The following is a 19,793-nucleotide window of genomic DNA, read 5'->3' on the forward strand; positions in this document are numbered from 1 at the left end:
CCGCTACGGCAATAGATGGAGAAGTTGAAAACCCAGAGGATGGCCTAGAGACTGTAAAAATTGCCACCTCTGAGGATCCGATGGAAGGAACCTCTCAAAGGGGCCTTCCGGCCACGGAGGCATCTCCCGAAGGAGCCACGGGTAAAGAGCCTCTTGGCCAGAACATCGACAATCTGACTTCAGTGAGTCAGTCCCTAGATCCACAAAGCCCATGTTTCACACCCCAGAGAGACTGTATTAATGCTGAAAACCCCTCAAGGGTAGATATGGAAACACCAGTTGAGACTGGATACTCTGCAGAGGAAGCAGAGGAGAATCAACCTCGGCGAAGTCAAAGAACCAGTCAGCCTCCCATGCGAATGGCATATGATCAATTTGGGGCACCCCATTATGAGGCTCAGCAGTGGAATCGGCATAGAATGCAAGCTATGGTGGTACTGTTCAATGAAATATGTAACCTAATCTAGGAAAAGAGAGGGCTGTGTAAATAAGTTCAGCTATGTTGTTTAGGTAGTCCAGCGGGGACGTTGGATTCTGGAGAGGGGAGAATGTAAGGATGTGTATACATATATATGAGGGTTCCGCGCTGTCACTAATAAAGGCAGTGCCATACTGTTCTTTTGCCAGTAAGGTCACTGTGTGAATAGTCAGGCTGCGCATGCGCGAGGGAAGCGCGCGAAAGGCAACCAATCTGGAGGGACTTTGGGGGTTGCACTCTGAACTCTGAACTGTGGGAGAGTCAGCTGAGGCTGAGGACCAATGGGGTGCGAGACTCTGGATAGAGAGACAGGATGCGTGTGGGCGGTGGGAGACACGAGTGAGAGGTGAAGGAGGAAGGTGGCGGAACCTCGTGTGCGTTAGCGGAGGGTCAGTGACCCTTCCGCTTAGGTGAGAGACATTCCCCAGCCCCGAGGAGCATTACCCCTGTCATCGTAGGGTGCCGCTTTTGTAGGGACGGCCGTAGCAGTTAGGGACGTATCCCTTTAGTGCGGGTTCAGCTGCGGAGTTACGGACGCCATCTTGGTCTGGAGAACAGACCGCGCAGCATAGCGGAGTGTCGGCGCAAGGCTGGAGCGGCACTAGGAACCCTGTGTGAAGTGGTGTGGTCACCGCAGTGACCGGAAGGTATCGTTAGTCAACAAGTGCACCTACACCGGTCATCAGGCGCTGATCCCGCCTCCCACTAACTAATTGGGGGCACTAGTGTGCCATCACACTATTCCATACAGCTAATAGTTGCAGGACATACTCCTTGGGAGAGTGGCAGAGCCACATGTGTACAGAACATTATTCCTAGCAAGGTGTGGCCGAGCCACTGTGTGTGTGTTACGTTATGTTATGTAGAGTATAAGGATCTTATACATGTCATGTATGCTTTGCAAGCTTCCGTTAGTTAATCTCAATAGTAAAAGGTTGCCTGTTGCACAATACCGTTGTTATGTTTCTTGCTCAGGGTAGATTCTCTAATACGGGGATCCTGGGTAAGTGGAGGCGCAGCACCATGATAAGTAAGGGTATGACCCCAGGCTCCCCAACAGCGGAGGCTCAGAGCTCCTGAATCCACAGGTATACACAACACCCGTAGTTCCTTTAAAGCAGGGATTCACAAAAAGGGCTACACCACCTACTTATCTCCAGCTGGCAGGGGCACGGGCAGTCTAGTGTATAACCACCCCAGCCACCGTGGGGCCCCTGCCCCTCCCACCCATGGGTCACGCTGTGTCGGGCAGATTAAATGCAGCGTAGAGATGGGCGTTCCGCTCTTTCTCCGGGGGGGGTTGATATAAGGCGGCCCAGCCCCTGGATCCCACATGGGACCGCAGGCTGGGTCCTCTGTTTTCACAGGAAGCGGCGGCCAATGACTGGTCATCGCACGCCTGGGATGTGGACCAGGACCCCTACCCACATTCACCGACGCATGGCGAGGAGGGGGACAGGCGCCAAGGCCAGTCGCCGCGCTTCAGGTCCAGGTCAGTGCAGGGTTCTGACCCGAGCAACGAGATTCCAAGTAAGGAAATAAATCCTAGTCAAGTACTGATTATAGCGATTCAGAAAGTGACATATCAGAATCTGAGAGCGCAGCGCGATTGCACAAAACCTGTATGTATAAATTCCTAAAGAGAGCTAGCGGGAATTAACCGGTCACTTAGGTATAGGCCAAGCGGTGCACGCAGGCGGCAGCGGGGGAGAGCAAGGCCCCATAAATAAAGGACGACAGCGTCAGCACCAGCGATGAATGGGAAGGACACGTACGCCTGCGCTATGACCTCTCTCCCGTCATGTTACACCCACAGTGAGATAATAAAGGGAAAGTTCACGGACGTATACGACCTTTCTACTGAGAGGCTCAGCGTGGTACGGATATGCTTAGGGGTTTAGGCACAAGAAGCATGGGAACCCCGTTTGAATTTCAGGACCAAGGACCTTGACTTATGGGTTCGCCGGGTAACACCGGAGAAATTGGCTCCCTTTGCCAGGGTGGGGATGGGGGATGGTGGGTGTCCAGCTAACCAACCACTGGGGAAACCCAGGAAATCAGAAGGCTGGGACTTTAATAAAAGCTCTGGCGCGAGAGGAGTGTAAATTTCGGCACGTATGCTCATTCTGCAACGGTGGCCACTCGGTGCTTAAATGTTTCAAAAAAAGCTAGGACCACCGGCAAGCAGGCTGGTAGTGGCCCCGTCGAGGGCGGCAGCACCATTTGGGGCTTTGTCTCCGCTAGTGCTGAGTGGGCAGTGCTTGCCGCTCTTACTTCCTGTACCATTTATGTGTAAGTTCCCACTCACCCGGTGCGCTCACGCACGGCACGCACGCTTACTCAAGCTTGGCGCTTGTAAAAAAAAAAAATGACACTCAAGCGCGCTCAATTTGCCTTAAATGCACCCCCCTGTCCACGTTTGCGAAATAGGCAGGACACCCATCGCTCAGGCTTAGAGAGTTGGCAACATCACTACTCTCAAGCATGAGCGCGATACACAAGCAGGGACGCAGCCTAAATTAGTAGGCATGCTGCCATGGCTCCGGGCCTACCCCTGTCAGGCGACAGCGGATTTCCTTGAGAAAGGTTTACGGAGGGTTTTTGTCATCCCAATTTGGTAACCACACGCGCAAATCGCAATATTAAATCCGCCTCTATATACCCACACGTCGTACGGGAGAAAATTAACCAGTAGGTAAGCCAGGGATGCATGGCAGAGCCGTTTCACTCACTGCCCATACACAATGTAATCATATCCTTGTGGGGCCCCCCGAGTACACACTTTGCAAGAGGCTCTTAGAGCTCAGCTCTGCAGTAATGAGAAACATGGGGGTTCCTATAGCAGTAGATAAATCAAGGGCCCAGTCAGCACCTTATCATTCCTAGGGATTGATATGGATTCAGTGGCCGGGGAATCCAGGCTGCCCAGGGATAAGGTCATCAAACTGAGGGGCCTTATTCAGGAATGCAAGGGTGCTAGGAAGGTTACACTAAGGCAGATGCAGGCACTGCTCGGGCTCCTAAATTTCGCATGTAGGGTCATATCCATGGGCATGATTTTCAGCAAATTAGAGAGGTCGACTGTGGGGGCATCCCGTCCGCTGCACCACATCAGAGTTACTAACGAACTTAGAGCCGACCTGGGTGTCTGGGAAGTTTTCCTCCAGGGTTTTTAATGACAAAACACTAGGGATTGAAGGGGGCCGTAGTAACCAAGAGCTAGAGCTGTTCAGACGCGGCGTGGTCGCTAGGCTTCGGTGCTTACCGAAAAGGGGAATGGTGCGCAGACCCTTGGCCCCAGGCATGGGTAGACACAGGTTTAACTAAGGATATTGACACAGGTTTAACTAAGGACATCGCCTTCCATGAGTTTTTCCCCCATTATAGTGGCGATAGAGTTTTGGGCTAAGGAGCTCAGTAACAAACACATTATATTCGGGTAAGATCACCTTGGGGTGGTGGGAGCAGTAAACAGCCTCTTCGCAACATCAAGCCCGGTGATCCAGCTGTTGCGGAGGCTGGTGCTGCTTTGTATGCGCAGAAACATCAACTTCAAAACCAAGCATGTCCCGGGGAGATTAAACGGGATAGCAGACGCCTTATCACGGTTCAATGGGACAGCGTTTAGGCGAACAGCGCCAGCGGCAAATGCCACAGGTCAAACATGCCCATGTCACCTTGAGCAGATGGGGATAGCAGACTTCTGATCCAGAAGTAGCTAGCCCACGCAATTGGAGAACCCACCCCCGGGCTTGGCACGCAAGGCTAGTATTCAAGAAGAAGGACAAAGTTGACGGTAAGCGAGGTAGCAGCGTGGATCATTAGCTTCCTACAGGCCCTGGGGGCGACTGGAGCCATGTTGGCAGGTTTGGCTTTATCCTGAAACGCCACAACCGCAAGGACATAACTAAGGATTTCATAGTAGGCAGAATCCTAATAGGCTGGGAAAGAAAACTGACAGTAGGGAGCGGTAACGCCAGACAGGCTTGAGGTATTGATGATGGCAACAAAAAAGCTATGTTTCAATACAGCGGGAAGCGATCTAGTGCAGAGTAGCATTTGCCGCGGCTTTCTTGGGCGCCTTCAGGGTTGGCGAGCTAGTGGCGGCATCTTAACCCAGGGTTTGGGCTGTTTTTTCTCAATGCTATGTCGGTGGCGTGCAAGATTCACAGGTCTAAAACCGACCAAATGGGAAGGGGAGCGTGGGTCCACCTCACGATGGACAATAACGGAACTGTGCCCAGTGGTGATTAAGCGGAACATAAGGCACAGGCCCCAGGTAGGGGGCAATTTCCTCCTCCATCATGACGCAATGCCACTCACAAGGTATCAGTTTCAAAGTGTTTTAGACGGTGCCTTGCCGCAAGGGGGGGTGGATCCTAGTGTATTTGGTACCCATTCCTTCAGAGTCGGTGCCGCTACAGCGGTAGCTGAGAATGGCTGTACGCCGGAGCAAATAAAGAAACCAAGATTGTGGAAACCCGGTGCCTATAGGGGGTTACATCAGAGCCAATGGGCACAGCAATGTGCGGATGCAAGAAGATTAACATGATTTCCCTCTCAGGAGACAGCTGCACAAGGACCCTGGAAGTGTGGATCATGGGTCATTCCTTCATGGGGCACACGAATGGGCGAAGGATGAGCGGTGCGGCCAGCAGCAGGGGTTTACGGAGGAATTGGCGTTGGCTTGGGAAGAGAGGAATGTGCTTGGTTGATCGGTAACCAGCTCTGGAAAGGGCGCTAGCAGAATTTCAGGTGAAACCGGATGTTATTTTGCTACACCTCGGGGGGAACGACCCAGCCAACACCAAAACACTAGTTGATTTATCGGTTACAACAGGAATGCGCCCGCTTGAAGGCGCTGTAGAGTGAGGTTGTGATCATTTGGTCCGTAATTATTCCGAGGCAAATTTTTAAAGGGGCCATGGAAAGAGAAAGCTAGGAAGTAGGTAAATAAGGCCATGGGCAAAATTCATCCTCTAGTGGCGGTAAAAATCTAAGCACAGAGAGACTGACACCAAGGAGTGCAGCTGGCACAGAAAGATGCACACTGTCCTATCACCAAAGGGGTTGGAGGTATTCTTAAGTAACATCAAGGGTTATATGCGGGAAGAATTAAGGTCAGAGGTCGCAGCTTTGGGTGGGCGTGTCGACCCCAGGGTAGCCAGTGCCCGGCAGACGGGCCTCCAGGTGGCGGAGCTGCCGCGCCAGCTAAGCTCAGGAGATAGAGAAAGGGTGAGGACTTTAGGGTCCGTCCCTCAGCTGGAGCCCCTAGAACAGCTCGGCAGGCTGGAGGTGCCGGCTTTAGGGCCGGGCCGGCCTATGCCCAATCAACGCTGGTTAAAGGCTGGACGCCAGCTTTAGGGCTGGGCCTAAGCTGACCCTAGGGGCGGGAGGAGGAGGGAATGCAGCCCAATATCAGCTGAATGAGGATCTCCCCCTCCCATCTTACAGTGCTTTGGGCGGGGGGAGGGAGCGGGCCAATTGCTGGCTGCCTGGGCAAGGATCTCCCCCCATTCACATGCTACGGGCGGGGGGAGGGAGCGCGGCCAATCTCTGGCCGCTGGGCAAGGATCTCTCCCCCATTTTGCATGAAGCATGCTTGGCTGGTGGGCAGGCTGGTAGGATTTTAACAGCGGATGTTAAAATAAAGCTGTGACCTTTTCTTCCAACATTGTGTGGTCTCCATTATTTGGTTTAGCGTCACAAAGGAGGGGCGGCGCATAAAGCCTTTAAAAAGTAGGGAAATAATGTGACAAAGCAATGGATATAACCAACAAGATGCATGGTTGCAGGGCTGCTTTATACATTAGGCCGACTAGGCACAGTGCCTAGGGCCTACGAACCTTTTAGGGCCTAGAATATTTCACTTGAAAAAATACCTAAACAAAAAAAATCACAAAATAAGAGAAAACAGCCAATTTTAATTCAAAATGCCTTCGACGTATCGATACCTTTAAATATCGAAACAAAAGTATCGATGCCAAATATCGCTAGTATCGAAAGAAACAAGCAAACGATGAAATTAGCATAAAAATGAGTAAAAATATCGGGGCACAGGCCTCTAGAAATAAAAGGGCCTAGGGCCTACGAAGGTCTTAAAACAGCCCTGCATGGTTGTACAGTGAAATATATAAGAAGCAGAAAGAGGGCGATAACAATTCTGCTAATGGGGAAATATGGCCGAAAAGGGCCAATCGGTAACTTCGGCAGCTATGGAATAAGCCCTTTAAAGATAATTGGTAAGAACCCATCTTGAGTCCTGTATTCACATTTGGAGGAGATATCTGCAGAAGCATACGGTATAAACACAACAGGTCGTGCAAGGAAGAGCAACTGAAAGTGTACGTCTCAAAATGTGCAGTCTGGAAGTAAGGTAGGAGTTAGGGATATGATATCCTATTTTAAATACGTCATGTTAACCAACAATGTGCACGTGGGGACTCAACAGGAGGCCATTTTGTAAAGCTAGGTAGGCTCAGAGGAAATATGAGGACGTATTTCCTCACTTAATGCGTAGTGCATCCATGGAACAGTCTCCCAGCAGTGGTTAATAATATTTAGACCTGTTTGGGTTCTAAATATGGTAAAAGGTTGTTTTGGAAAAGTACTATTAACTCTCCATTACAGGGTTTCATAACAGAGAAATGGGTCAGCAATTTAGAATTCGGCAATTTGAAACAATTATTGAGGAAGACCCAATGGGTCTGATTAAAGAACCATACATTATAACATATACTTTTTTGGCTATATTTTATCATTTGAATGATTCAAAAAGGTTAATTCATGTTTTGTTTTATTACACATTACATATGATACAGTGGGGTGTCAGTTTAGCCACATTACAGACAGCAGAAACTATTGGTGCACAGTATACGCAGGTTGGGGTTCTCTGGACTCATAATACAGTACAGTACATTCTTAAATGGCTCGACAGTTCTAAAAAGGTTGAAAATCACTGATTGGAGCACTATATTTATTATCATTATGGCCCCATCTAGTGGCCAACATCAGAAACGCAGTAAAACAGGAAGGCTGTTGGGCTTGTTCTATACCACCGAAGCAATCTTTAAGGCTAGTTGCGGACAATATTACCCATTGAAGTCAATGGGGAATTTCAGCCGAAAACAACCCGCTGGGCCGCTACAGCGGATATAGAATAATCCCCTAGATGCTCGCTTGCTGCCTGGCCCGCCGCGTTGTGCGAACAGATGTACCTCTAGACAGGAAATCTATGATCACAACTCGTGATGTAGCGCTGGCCACGCCCCCCCCCCGGTGGTTCAGCCAATGAGGGTGAACCTGCTGGGTGACATCATAGCCACCCCCCCTGCCACCCCACGCCCCCATCTTTCCTCCTGCAGCTCACCGCAGACCGGGGATCTCAGTTGCACGCGCCGCCAGCCTGGCAGGCGCGCGTGCAGCGCCGACACCGGGGGCCTCAGCCGAATGCAGCCTGACCACAGCCAGATCACTGCTTCCCCGCGGCCAAAACGCGGTAAATGAATTGTCCATAAGGATTAACACCACAGGGGTCCCTGCTTCTGTATGAGAGTCCCATTCAGAAGCAGGGACCCCCCCCCACCCCGCTGAGTTAATCCTGCTGGGAAATCCCCCCCCCCCCCCCCCGTGCTGCACTTCCACTGCAGTTCAGCTGCAGCAAGTCCTGGGCAGGGCGGAGATACCTCGCACTGCATCTGTAGGGCCATTCCAAATAGTCTGCACATTTACACGTGATCTGTGAAACGTCAGACCTCGGTTGATCTCTGAAGCCTATAGTTCTTGATTGAATCCTACTGGCCATGGACTATTTTATTTGCTTTTCATTGCACCAACTCACTTTTGGGATTATTTAGCCATAATAAGTACAATGTGGAATAAAATCTACAGCTTTCACTGGGGGTTCATATCTAACTGTGAAAGAATAGGAGTTTAAAGTCGTAGTGATCAGATCTTTATCAGAATAAAAATACAGGAAATGCGAATGATTGGATGCCATCATTTTTCTGAAACAGAGATATTTCAGTGTGCTGACACCTCCTAATTATTCTACAAAAGAGTTCTTCGTTGTTATAGCTTTACACACGCTACTGGGACGCTAATAATCTCTTATCGAGATGGCTGCTTCACCTCAATGGGAAAGTACTATGCAAAAGAATGAAGAATAGAATATACAGATGTAGCGGCCGTTGTTCGAACACTTCCCGCGTTGTATACCTCGGAAGACCCATGTCATGGCGCGGGATTTCTTCCAACTGTACCGCCCCTTCCCACCTTAAGACGTGAGTGCAGAAAATGGCATTTTGGTGTTAAACAGTATTAAACACTGAAATTGACACAGTAACACAGTAGAACAGTACTGTACACATTACAATTCATGAATTTCATTGCACACAAAGAAACAGAATCCATGAAAGTCAAACAAGGCAACCGCGATAAACACGTGTGCCTGGGGCCATTGGCCGCGTTAATGCCGCATGGAGTACAGCAGCGCATACGAAAACGGCGCCGTGATTTGTTCGAATAACAGCTGCTGCATCTGTAGGTATAAATCACTCCCACGACCAAAGTTCACTAAAAAGCAGCAGTGGCAAGTTTCATAGGTCATAGGTGAAGCTCTTCCCAATATCATCTATTTTAAAAGTGGATTTTTGGCATGCACTCCTATATGCACAATAATTGAAATTTAAACACGTGTTGGTGCACCACACATTGTCCGGGGTCTTTTCCTTTGGTAGATCCCAAAAGAATATATAAGAATTTATAGTATAAAGTAGAAAGGCAGCTGGTTCTCCAAAAATGATATTTTTTTATTCGCTTATACCATCATTGCTTCCAACGCGTTTCGACTCCAACACTGGGACTGTCGTCAGGGCTAAACAAACAAGGTTGCTCGACGTCCCTGGCACACCCTCCCCATTCATGTCAGTGAAAGTCACAGCTGCAAATCCCATGGATGTCATCACATCATTGTGTCAAGTCATCACGGTCACGGTCCTCCGTGGCCATGGAGCTTACAATAAACCGAATACCAAGCAAAAGGGTAATTGCCATGTATTCACTTGTGCATCATTATTAATAGTACACATAGCGGGCCAGCGAAAGTAAATAGGGGGCAGAAACAGGAAAATTAATCATAATGCAAGTGCAAACAAGATGTGGAAGCTGATACCAGTGAGTGTGTGCCCAGTACCACTGATATCTCTGGAGCTAATAATGCAAAAAGAAAGAAGAAGAAAATGAAAACTGTTCCTCAAGTCACAGGGGAAGTGACCGAGCCACTTGAACCTGCGCTGTCAGGACATGCGTCAGAAAGGCGCCAAGATGTGCTGCAGACCGGAGTGACCGGCAGAATTGTCACGGGAACAGTGGCAAAGGAAAAGGAGGAGCAAAGGGAAGCTGAATCCTTGAACCAGGATAAAGAGGCTTTGGTTTCTGCACTCCAAGCTGCCCGCCATGATTATGAAGTCCTGTGGCAGGATTTGGTGAAGGAGCGAGAATGTTGGAAGAAGGTGCAAGAAGCGAACGCCGAGTTACAGAGGTGTATACTCCCAGCTTTACAAGAGTACGAGGCTTTGAAGAAAACAGAGTCTCTCTTACGGAGTGAGCTGGAAGAGGTGACGACTAGTCTGGAAAAGGCCAACACCGTAATTGCCAGCATGGATGAAAAACAGATTAAGTCTGACAAATTGATTGCTATCCTAAAACAGAAATACGGGAAGGCTCTACAAGAGGTTCATGCGCTCAGCAAAGAGGTGCAAAACTCACGCCTGGAGGGCCACGGTCTGAACACAGAGCTGGGAATGCTGAAGCAAATCCATGAGATTGCCCTAAGTGAGTTAGAGACTGTAAAGCAAGGAAATGAGAGTCTGAAATTGGAAAATTCAAATTTGACTGTCCAAGCAGAAAAAGTAAAGAAACAGTTGACTCAGGAAAAATTAGAAGTGCAGGAAGCACTACAGAATGCATTGATGCACACTCAGAGCCAGCACCAGGAAGAAATGGACGCTCTGAGAACAGAATTGCGACATGTATGCACAAAACAGAATTCTCTCGTGGAGGAACTTAACGTTTTGAAAAAGGAGAAAAGCATTAGAATAATTCAGAAGCACTGCAAAGCTCTTATCCAAGGAAGAAGGGAAAGAGAAAATTATCGGCGTAAACACGCCGCAACTATCATCCTACAGGCTGCCTACAGAGGGATGAAAATTCGTCAGTTTAATCGCCGGAAAAAAGCAGCCTGTGTTCTTCAATCATTCTACCGTGCCCGCATGGTACGAAACAGGTTCCTCATTATGAAAGGAGCAACTATAAAAATTCAGTCTCTGAATAGGATGACACAGAACAGGATTCGCTATCAAACCCTGAGAAAGGCGTCACTGGTTATCCAGCGGTACTTTCGCCTGAATAAATGTAGGCCTCAGGAAAGAGAGGCCCAAGGCTACATGCCTGCCGGCTGCAAAGGTAAAATGCCACACGGTACAGCCAGAGTTATTGAGAGCTCCATCAAGGTGAAGGTGCTCCAGGTAATTAGCGCTTCATCTTCTAAGTACCATATAATTGCCCCAAAGGGAAAATCCCAAATCTCTAAGAGTGAAGATGGTTGTGAGAAAATACATGGCAGTAAGAAGTACCATAAAGGTTCAAAGGTTGCAAAGCAAAAGCGACGAAGGTCAACGCTGGCCTTGAATTTATCCAGATCTCGCCACTCTGGGCCACAATATAAAGACAAAGACTATCCGGCCCCAGAGTTCCGTCAGAAGTTAAAGAGACAGTCCGACCATGTGCAAGAGACAGAAAGCGTTAAAATGAACTCTAAGGATATAATGGACTGGAAGTCAAGAAAAAAAAAAAGTAGTGGAACTAACCAATTGGGTTACACGTGCAGACTATGTCACTACTACAGTATATGCTATACTATGCCTTTAGAAAAGCATTTTTGTCAATATTGCAATGTTGTATTTTTTTTTTCTCTTCATTGAAAATGTAGGTAAAACTACAAATTAATATACAGGGTTGATGGCCCTTAAGATTACAAGGCTGTAGTATAAGAAAAAAAAAAGTGGTAGCTTACAATATAGAAAAAATGCCCTTTTCGGTTGGTAAATATATAATGAGGTTCATATTCTAGAGTAGAAAAACCCAGGGAGGTAATAGAAATTGCCTGGTTTTGTGAATATATTTAGCATATCCTGGGTTGTAAGAATATGTGCTAGACACTTATTTTTCAAAATAGTTCCCTAATAGAGAGCAACAAAATATGTTTGGCAAGTATAGTCTCATGACGAAACCTATTGTCCATAATTGTCGTGGAAAAAGTTCATATTCGTCTCATGTGAATACTTAATGTTGTACTGAGGAGTTAGCTCAAGTATTTCAGGTAGGACGCTCACCCCAGTGAGGTCCATGGCCGCTCATCCCAGTAGGTGTGAGCTGGGGAGGGGGATATGTGACATAGTCCAAAGATGTTAGGCAGCTTTCTGCCCCATTTTAGGTCAGAAAGTCCAGGAATAGTTAAAAATGATCCGCTCCACAGCTTCCCATTAACTCAGGCAGCTGATTGGAAAATCCAGACCACAGATTACAATGGCTCTAGTTCTCCCTCACCTGCTCTTCTAATCACATGCACAGGTATTTAGAGCAGAGAGGTTTTGCATTTCACGCTCTCTCCTTAGAGCCTGGAGGCTGGGGGTATCGCTGCTCCCCGGAATCCAGTTCGGGGTGGACGGCCCCTCCAAGTATCACAGTACCAGAGGATTTGCCTGGACACTTGGGACCGTGTTCCCACCACGAACAGATAAGACAAAACAAATGGTTATTGCTGTTGCTAAAAGACTGTGCTGTATCTAGTGACCCTAAATGAGAGAGCATTGTTTTAAGCTGGGGAACCAGGTTAGTTGGCCAGCAGCTGTTAGAGAGACTGATTCTGATGTGTAGTTAGATCCCTGAAAGGGATAGGATTTTGTTTATATGATTTTGGTTTTATTTCTTAAAAATAACAGTGTGGGAAATACTGTAACACTGAAATAAGTGAACTGCTGAATGAAAGTATCTGAGTACCTCTAATCTACACTTGTTAAAGCTGAAGTACCTTACTTGGGTGAAAATAAAGCAGGCAGAAGCCTGAGTTAAGCAGCATAATACTTTGCATGATCCTGTTTGTTCTATAATTAACCCTAGAAGACTGTGTCGGGAAGAACCCAGACAGACGTCAGCGCTACAAAAGAGGGGCGTTTGTCACATAATAAAGAAGAAATTACACAGTAAAAGTGATATCACACAATAAAACACATATTTGCATGTATATATATACCCCTACTGCCGAGAGAATATATATAACGGAGAAATAAATCATATTCCTTGTAGGCAGAAGTGAGCAATCCTCCAACATTCCTAAAAATCAACAGTAAAGTAATAATGAAGCACAACAATAAAAAAATTCATATACAAAACCAATAAGCGAACCAAAAAAAAAAAAAAAAAAAGTGAAAGGAAAAAAAGAAATCACTGAACGTGGATCCAAAAAGCAATTTAAACTAAGCAAATCATTTAACCATGAGGTGTCACGGTGTTGAATTTGAAAAATCGATTAATTGCTACATCCCAGGGATTTATGTACAGTATAGCCATGGCTGGTCCAGCTATCTTTCTGCCCCTCCGGTCACGTAAGTCCTAGTAGCTACAGGCAGTGATAGGCTATCCTGTAGGGTTTACCCCCTCACGCAGCCTCCCTGAGTGGCAGGAGAGGTGGTGACATTGGGTCTGTGTTGCAGCCAATCATATGTTTGGGAATAGGGAAGAGAGGGTGGATAAACCCTGCTCAAGTCTCTGGCTAACGAGAGAGAGACTAGGAGTGGTGCTATCTGGGATAAAGAGTATACAGAGAAACAGAAGAGCAAGAATCCCTATTGATGCACTCACTCTGGGTAGAACTCAAAAAATAATAAAGTTTTATTGATCAGAAAAAACACACTAATTAAAACCTTAGCGATAGCGCATGTTAATGACAGCTAGTAGGTGGAAAATACCACTGGTGTACTGTGTATAAGCCTCTAAAAATACCGATATATAACACTAAGATGTCTACTAAAAGATATTTAGGATATCATGGAGTGATCTTGGTAATTGAAGCCAGTGTGTTACATGGTACAGCTCTAAAGTCAATCATAGGACCAGACCACTATTATGTGTCTGAGGCTAGGGTGAAGTGGTTGGTAGACAGGTTATGTCTTGTGATATAGTCACAGATAATGCTCCTTCTCGTGTATACCTCCTATGGTAGAGAGGTACAGAGTGTGCATAAGGGAAAAGGCACAGCTGAATTTACAGTGACTGCAGCTGTCTTTTAGCTGCTGTGCTCTGTGGGAGAAACAACCTTTGATTTAGGTCATTTATCTTACCCTAATAGGGCTATGCATGAGACAATGGAGCTGCTACCTCAAGCCTTAAGTCCTATATACTAGCCAAGTGCTACACATAAGGGAACACTTGACACTGGATACCTGCAAACATGGGTCAGAGATCCCTGTCAGGACTAGAGTTGTACCACAGATTTCTAGTGCTAGCTAGTGGGATCCTCATTCGGCCCACATCTTAGTTTAACTAGTGACGGAGTACACCATGCTGTAGACAGAAATAGACTAAGCTATTGCTAGTTTGGTCGCGCTATTGACGTCACATGGACGTCACACCCGACACGTGTTTCGTTCCGCCTGGGAACTTCTTCGGTCATGGTGCAGACCCAGAGCCCTCCCCTTTTGCATTAGGGAGGATGTTCCAAATTATAGAGTGAGTTCAGCTTCCACCCACCTGGGGTGAGGAGGCTAGTCGGCCTTCCTCCAGGGAAGAGAGAGCAAGATCTGTGCTTGGCACAAGGCCTCAACCATTAACTGCTGGCCAGCACCATCCAGGGATCTGAGACCCCTTCTCTACTATATGCAACGCTGTTTACCATCTGCAGTGGTTGCTATAAAGATAGACCTAATTTATATACCCCTGACTTAGTTGCGGTCTATTAGCCAGAGGTCTTGGAGAGAAAGAACTGTCATGGTAGGGACTGCCTGCAGCCTTGCTGTAGCCTGCCATGTCTGGGGGCACTGTATCACCATGGAAATAACATAGGATCACCGTAAGCCTGTCCTGGTCCCCACCCCATTGCGGACTTTCAGCTCTCCTGGAACCTCACAGGTACGCACGCACCAAGACATCAGTAGTAGCAGCAACATCTTTCCAGAGAGCGGGGGAAACAGGGCTACATACATATCAGTTGTCACCACTAATGCTGTGTGTGCTGGAGGGCTGGTAGTAGGAGCTCGGATTGAAGATTCGGATTGGAGCTCCGTGGGGGTACCCTGGTGTAGCGGTGTGATTCCAGGACTGCACCGAAGGATATCAGGACTTACCTCCTCCTTGTCTCCCTCTGCGGTCCTGTGTTTATGGCTAATATCATTCAGCCAAGACACTATTACACAGATACCCCAGAGCCTAGACAGCTAGGGTTAAATAACTGTATTAACTCATTCACCTGTTGTAGGAGTATATCTGTTATATCCCTGGCTATATTAGCTATTATTAAGATAATATTAATGGTATCCGTTTCTATCTGTACCTTTAATTATTGTTAGTTTGCATCTATTTTTTTCCCATACAGAGGTTTAGATATAACAGGCTGTGCATTACCACAGCAACTCACCGCCCTCTAAGCAAGTTTAACTCTCACAGTTAGGGTTACTGCAGTCATTTTATTTAGTACATGTTAAGGCTTCGTCCACATGTGTACATATTTTAATTCATTACCATGATTTGGAGCACATTTACTAAGTACAACACTATATCATTCCAAGTGATTGTTACTAGTCTATGAGAGAGTTACACTGTGCCGACAAACACCATTATATCTGACATCGCCCGGTAATTACAACCAGTATGGCCCAGCTGTACTCTCTTTAATGTATTGCTTTGCACATGGGTGTATTTTTGTGTGGCTGTATTTATTTTAAATAACTCAATAAAAGGTATATTTGAATTAGTCCACACAGGTATTTTGAACCCTATCAATGCAATTCCTTTAAATGGTCTTTATATTATTTGGACTAATAGGGTGTGCACCAAGCAAGCGGAATTACTTCTCTCTCAGCTACCTCTCGATTTCACTGTTGACCTTTGATACTCTCAAGGACGTATCTCACTGCACAGGACATGACACACCATCCGATCCAGGTTCAGAAGAGATTAGTCTGTTGCTCTCGATGTGGACCTATAAAAAATATGCTGACCTAAAACGTTGACCTACACACCAGTACGCTGTGCAAGACCGAGTCTGGCTCTCCACAAAGCATCTGCGGATTGCAGGATATCAGCCCAAGCTCAGGCCCAGATTCATGAGTCTTTTCCCTGTTGTCCAAATCATGAAACCCTGCTGCAGTGGAACTAGGGCTACCATGCCTCTGGAGAGTGCACCCCCTATTCCAAGTCTTTCTGCTGTAAAGAACCAGCCCGGCTCATCTCCCTAAAGAAGATCTACCTGTAGTTACAGAAGAGGGTACCTGAGAGGTGAGGCACATTTTGGATTTTCACATCAGACGCAATTGCTTGGAGTACCTAGTCGATTGGAAGGGCCATGGTCCTGAGAACCGTTCCTGGGAACTAGCCACTGATGTGCATGCACCCAGGTTGGTCCGCTTATTTCATAGATGTCAACCTACAAATTCTCGCTTTGCAGACACGCGGCACTTTTAGAGGGGGGAGTGGGATACTGTCATGTCCCAACTACTTTTATGCAGAAGACCCTTTCCAGTGTTTACTATTCACTGTCCAGCTCACCTGCTTCCTGTTCCCATCCCTATTTAAACCCTGAAATGCCCATCCAACTTGCTGCTGCAACAGGTTATCCTGTTTGTTGCTGCTTGCCTTGCTCACCGGTATTCTGCTGGACTTGCCCCCCTTGCCATCTGGACCACTCTCTCTTCTTGATCTTCCTGTCTGACTACTCTTCTGCCTACATGTCGCCCCCTGAAACTGTGCCTGTCTCATGGATTCTTTACTTCTGGGCCTCTCATCTCTTCTTGACCCCTCCTCACTCCTGGACCATTGTTTCCTGGTACAGTTCTCTCTGCAAGTTCCACCGTGGCCCCTGAGTGCAGCTCGTTACCCTCTTGTATGAAGTAGGGGGTTTCTCCCGGTTAGCTGTGGTGGTTATCCATCTGCTTCTGTGTGTCCTGATGTCCGTGTTGTCACAGTATGGGGCCTGTTAAGGAGAAATAACAAGGGGTTAAGGGGAATATTTATCCCAATGATCCTTTGGGTTCTCATGTAGACTAGTGACCATGGGGCAGGACCACCACACGAGAATAAAATTAGCCTGAAGGCCACAACCTTTAGAGCAGAGAGGAGATGAACCTGGATACATTTCTGAGAGGTTTATTTCGGCAAGATACCACCTCAGAAGAACATTGTAAGCATTCTCCCTGATGGTGGTACATATTGAGTTTTTCGCAGTCGCTTCAAATATATCCTCCAAGTCCTCACCATCCGATACACAGTTCAGGTTATTTTCCCACTGATGCATAAATGTGAGAGTGTTCGGTGATCAGAGTCTACTGTAGGTCGACAAAAGTACAGTACAATAAAAGCTGAGACACACGTTTCTATTTGCCATCTGTGTTAAGGCACATACATACATTTGAAATGGGTGAGAGGAGAGGAAGGGTTGCAGTGAGAGAATAAATGTCCTAACCTTCAAATAATGGAAATATGCGCTATCAGGAATTTCCTTGTCCTTGTTTAGATTTTAGCCTTAACAAACCTGCTTCCTTCAACATCTAGAAAACTCGAGGGGGAAAGCCCCATAATTTATTGTACAATTAGGGGACCATGAATGAAGTCGGCAAAGTTAGTTTAGACGGCAGGGATACAAAAAGGTCAGGCTGTGAGAAATTGTCTGACGTGCTTGTCTACTAGATAGTCTAACAGCAGAGGGAAGCCACAGAATCGTATCTATGGGCAGGGGAGGCAGGAGTACTGCCTCATGTCCCACCCATCTTTCAGGGAGGGCCTGGAATGCCAAAAGATTTAATGGCTATCTTGGGCTGCTCTATAATAGGACATTAAGCAGGGTAATGCCAGACCACCGGCTCTAGATGGATAGAACAGAATTCTCCTAGAAATACTCAGGTGTTTCCCTTGACAAATGAATTTAGTGATCAAGGATTGAAGTTCCGAAATGTCTCTGTTGGAACCTAGTATGGGCAAGCAAAAGTATTTAGGTCAGATAGCACAACCTCTGGAAGTAATAGAATAAAAGATAGGTAATAATGATATACAGTACTGTACAGTATTATTCTGATACTCAGCAGCGGCCGCGGTGCCTCAAATTGCAGATATATGCCAGGGATTTAAAATTGGATTCTCACAGCACAGTAAGTCAGGCGACATCCGTAAGTGCAAAGGGGGGAAAAGGAGGGACTCTATTTTCAGAAGAAATTCATTAAATCTCCAGAAAGAGCCTTGCGGTCTGGCACTAAAATTGTCACATAAAAGTTCAATCTGTGCATGATCTGACCATGTGATATCCTGGCATTTTGACGGGGAGATTTTGGGAACTAATATCATGCTGGTGTAATCAATTCTGGAGTAGGAATGATGAGGGTCTAAAAATAAGGTATAATCTTTAGCAGAGGGATTTAGTTCTCACTATGCATCTACCAGATGCAGACTCCTTCAGCCTCTTGATAGAGCCTTTCTGCCTGCTCTTCTATGAGAATTAAGTGGGCTGCTAGGCCTTGTATTCCATGATTTTGTTGTAAAAGAACAGCAGCACACAGAGAATTTCCCACTTCAGCGGGGATGTACCGCACTTATATTTTATCATCCGTGCAGAAACAAGTGTAGCCACAATGTTTTGGGGGGGGACAACCCAACATCCGTCATGGCCTGACTATATAGTTATTTAGGAGTAGTGACTGCGGTTGAGGTGTTTATTGGCCACCAGTGAAATATAGGCAGCGAATAAAGCAACTAAGAACCTCATCTGGAAATAAAGATACGGCTACTCAGCTACAGGGGCGGAGAAACCAAATGGGGAAATAAATAAGTAGGCCTGAAGCTTTAGGCCATTACAAGACATAAACCAGTAGTTACACATGTGTAATATATAATCCCATATTGAGTGGGATATAGTAAAAGTGAAATTACGTCTTACCAGCCAGCACAGAAAGACAGAGACTCAGAGTCTGAGCATGCAAATCCATTAGCAGATCAGGGTTATAACACAGAGATTGGAAAGGCTTTGTATATTTTTTATCCAACAAGAAACAAAGAAGTCCAGAGCAACATCCAATGTGACCAAAATACACAGTGAAATACCTATAATTCTCTTGCAAAAAGGTTCATTTAGTTAACCCTTTGGCCAAAGCGTGCAAGCCTGCCAGCCACTTTCAAGGCATGACAATAATATCGCATGTCCTAACACTAACTGATTAAAATCCTTATTTACCTCTATAATTAGAGGAAGGATGGTCCTGGCATTGAACCTGTCGCAACCAGCTGCATGAAAAGAAAACCTGCTTACCTGGACAGTGGGGAGCGGCGAGCTTTAAACCCTGGGTGGGAGGAGCCACTAACCTCCAAAACAGCTGAGACCAGCTGGACAAAGTTAACAAACAAACAGATACCCAGCAAGCTCTCAGAAACCCCACAAAATTACCACAAAATATAGATATGTATATATGTATCAAAAGGAGTGCTACTGGGCGTGGATAACTGTATAAAACAAGAAACAAAGAAGTCCAGAGCAACATCCAATGTGACAAAAATACAAAGTGAAATACCTATATATCTCTTGAAAAAGGGTTTAAAGCTCGCCCCTCCCCACTGTCCAGGTAAGCAGGTTTTCTGGCCATGCCCAGTAGCACTCCTTTTGATACTTATATACATATATATATAATCAAAAAATAAATAGATGATACCATTCCGTGGCTAACGAAATGCTTTTATTTGTGCGAGCTTTCGAGATACACTGATCTCTTCTTCCTGCGATGTTACAATGAATGAAGCAAGGATTACTTAAAAACAGTGTCTCTTGGAATGTTATCTGTGCTGGTCCTTCCCCCGATGTGGATGTGTTTTATGGCTAGAGGTGTCAAAGGGTTGCTGAAAGCAAGTGAAGAAAGAGTGTGTATGTGTATCAGTGTGAATAAGAATGAATGGAGAGCCCACAGTATAAACAGTGCTCTACACAAGGTGTGTGTGGAGTGAGAGGGGATATAAATGGTGTGGGTGGGTGTGGAAATGTGAGAGTTTGTAGCACAACTAAAAG

This window comes from Ascaphus truei, chromosome 2 (genome assembly GCF_040206685.1).
Source record: "Ascaphus truei isolate aAscTru1 chromosome 2, aAscTru1.hap1, whole genome shotgun sequence".
Taxonomy (NCBI): Eukaryota; Metazoa; Chordata; class Amphibia; order Anura; family Ascaphidae; genus Ascaphus; species Ascaphus truei.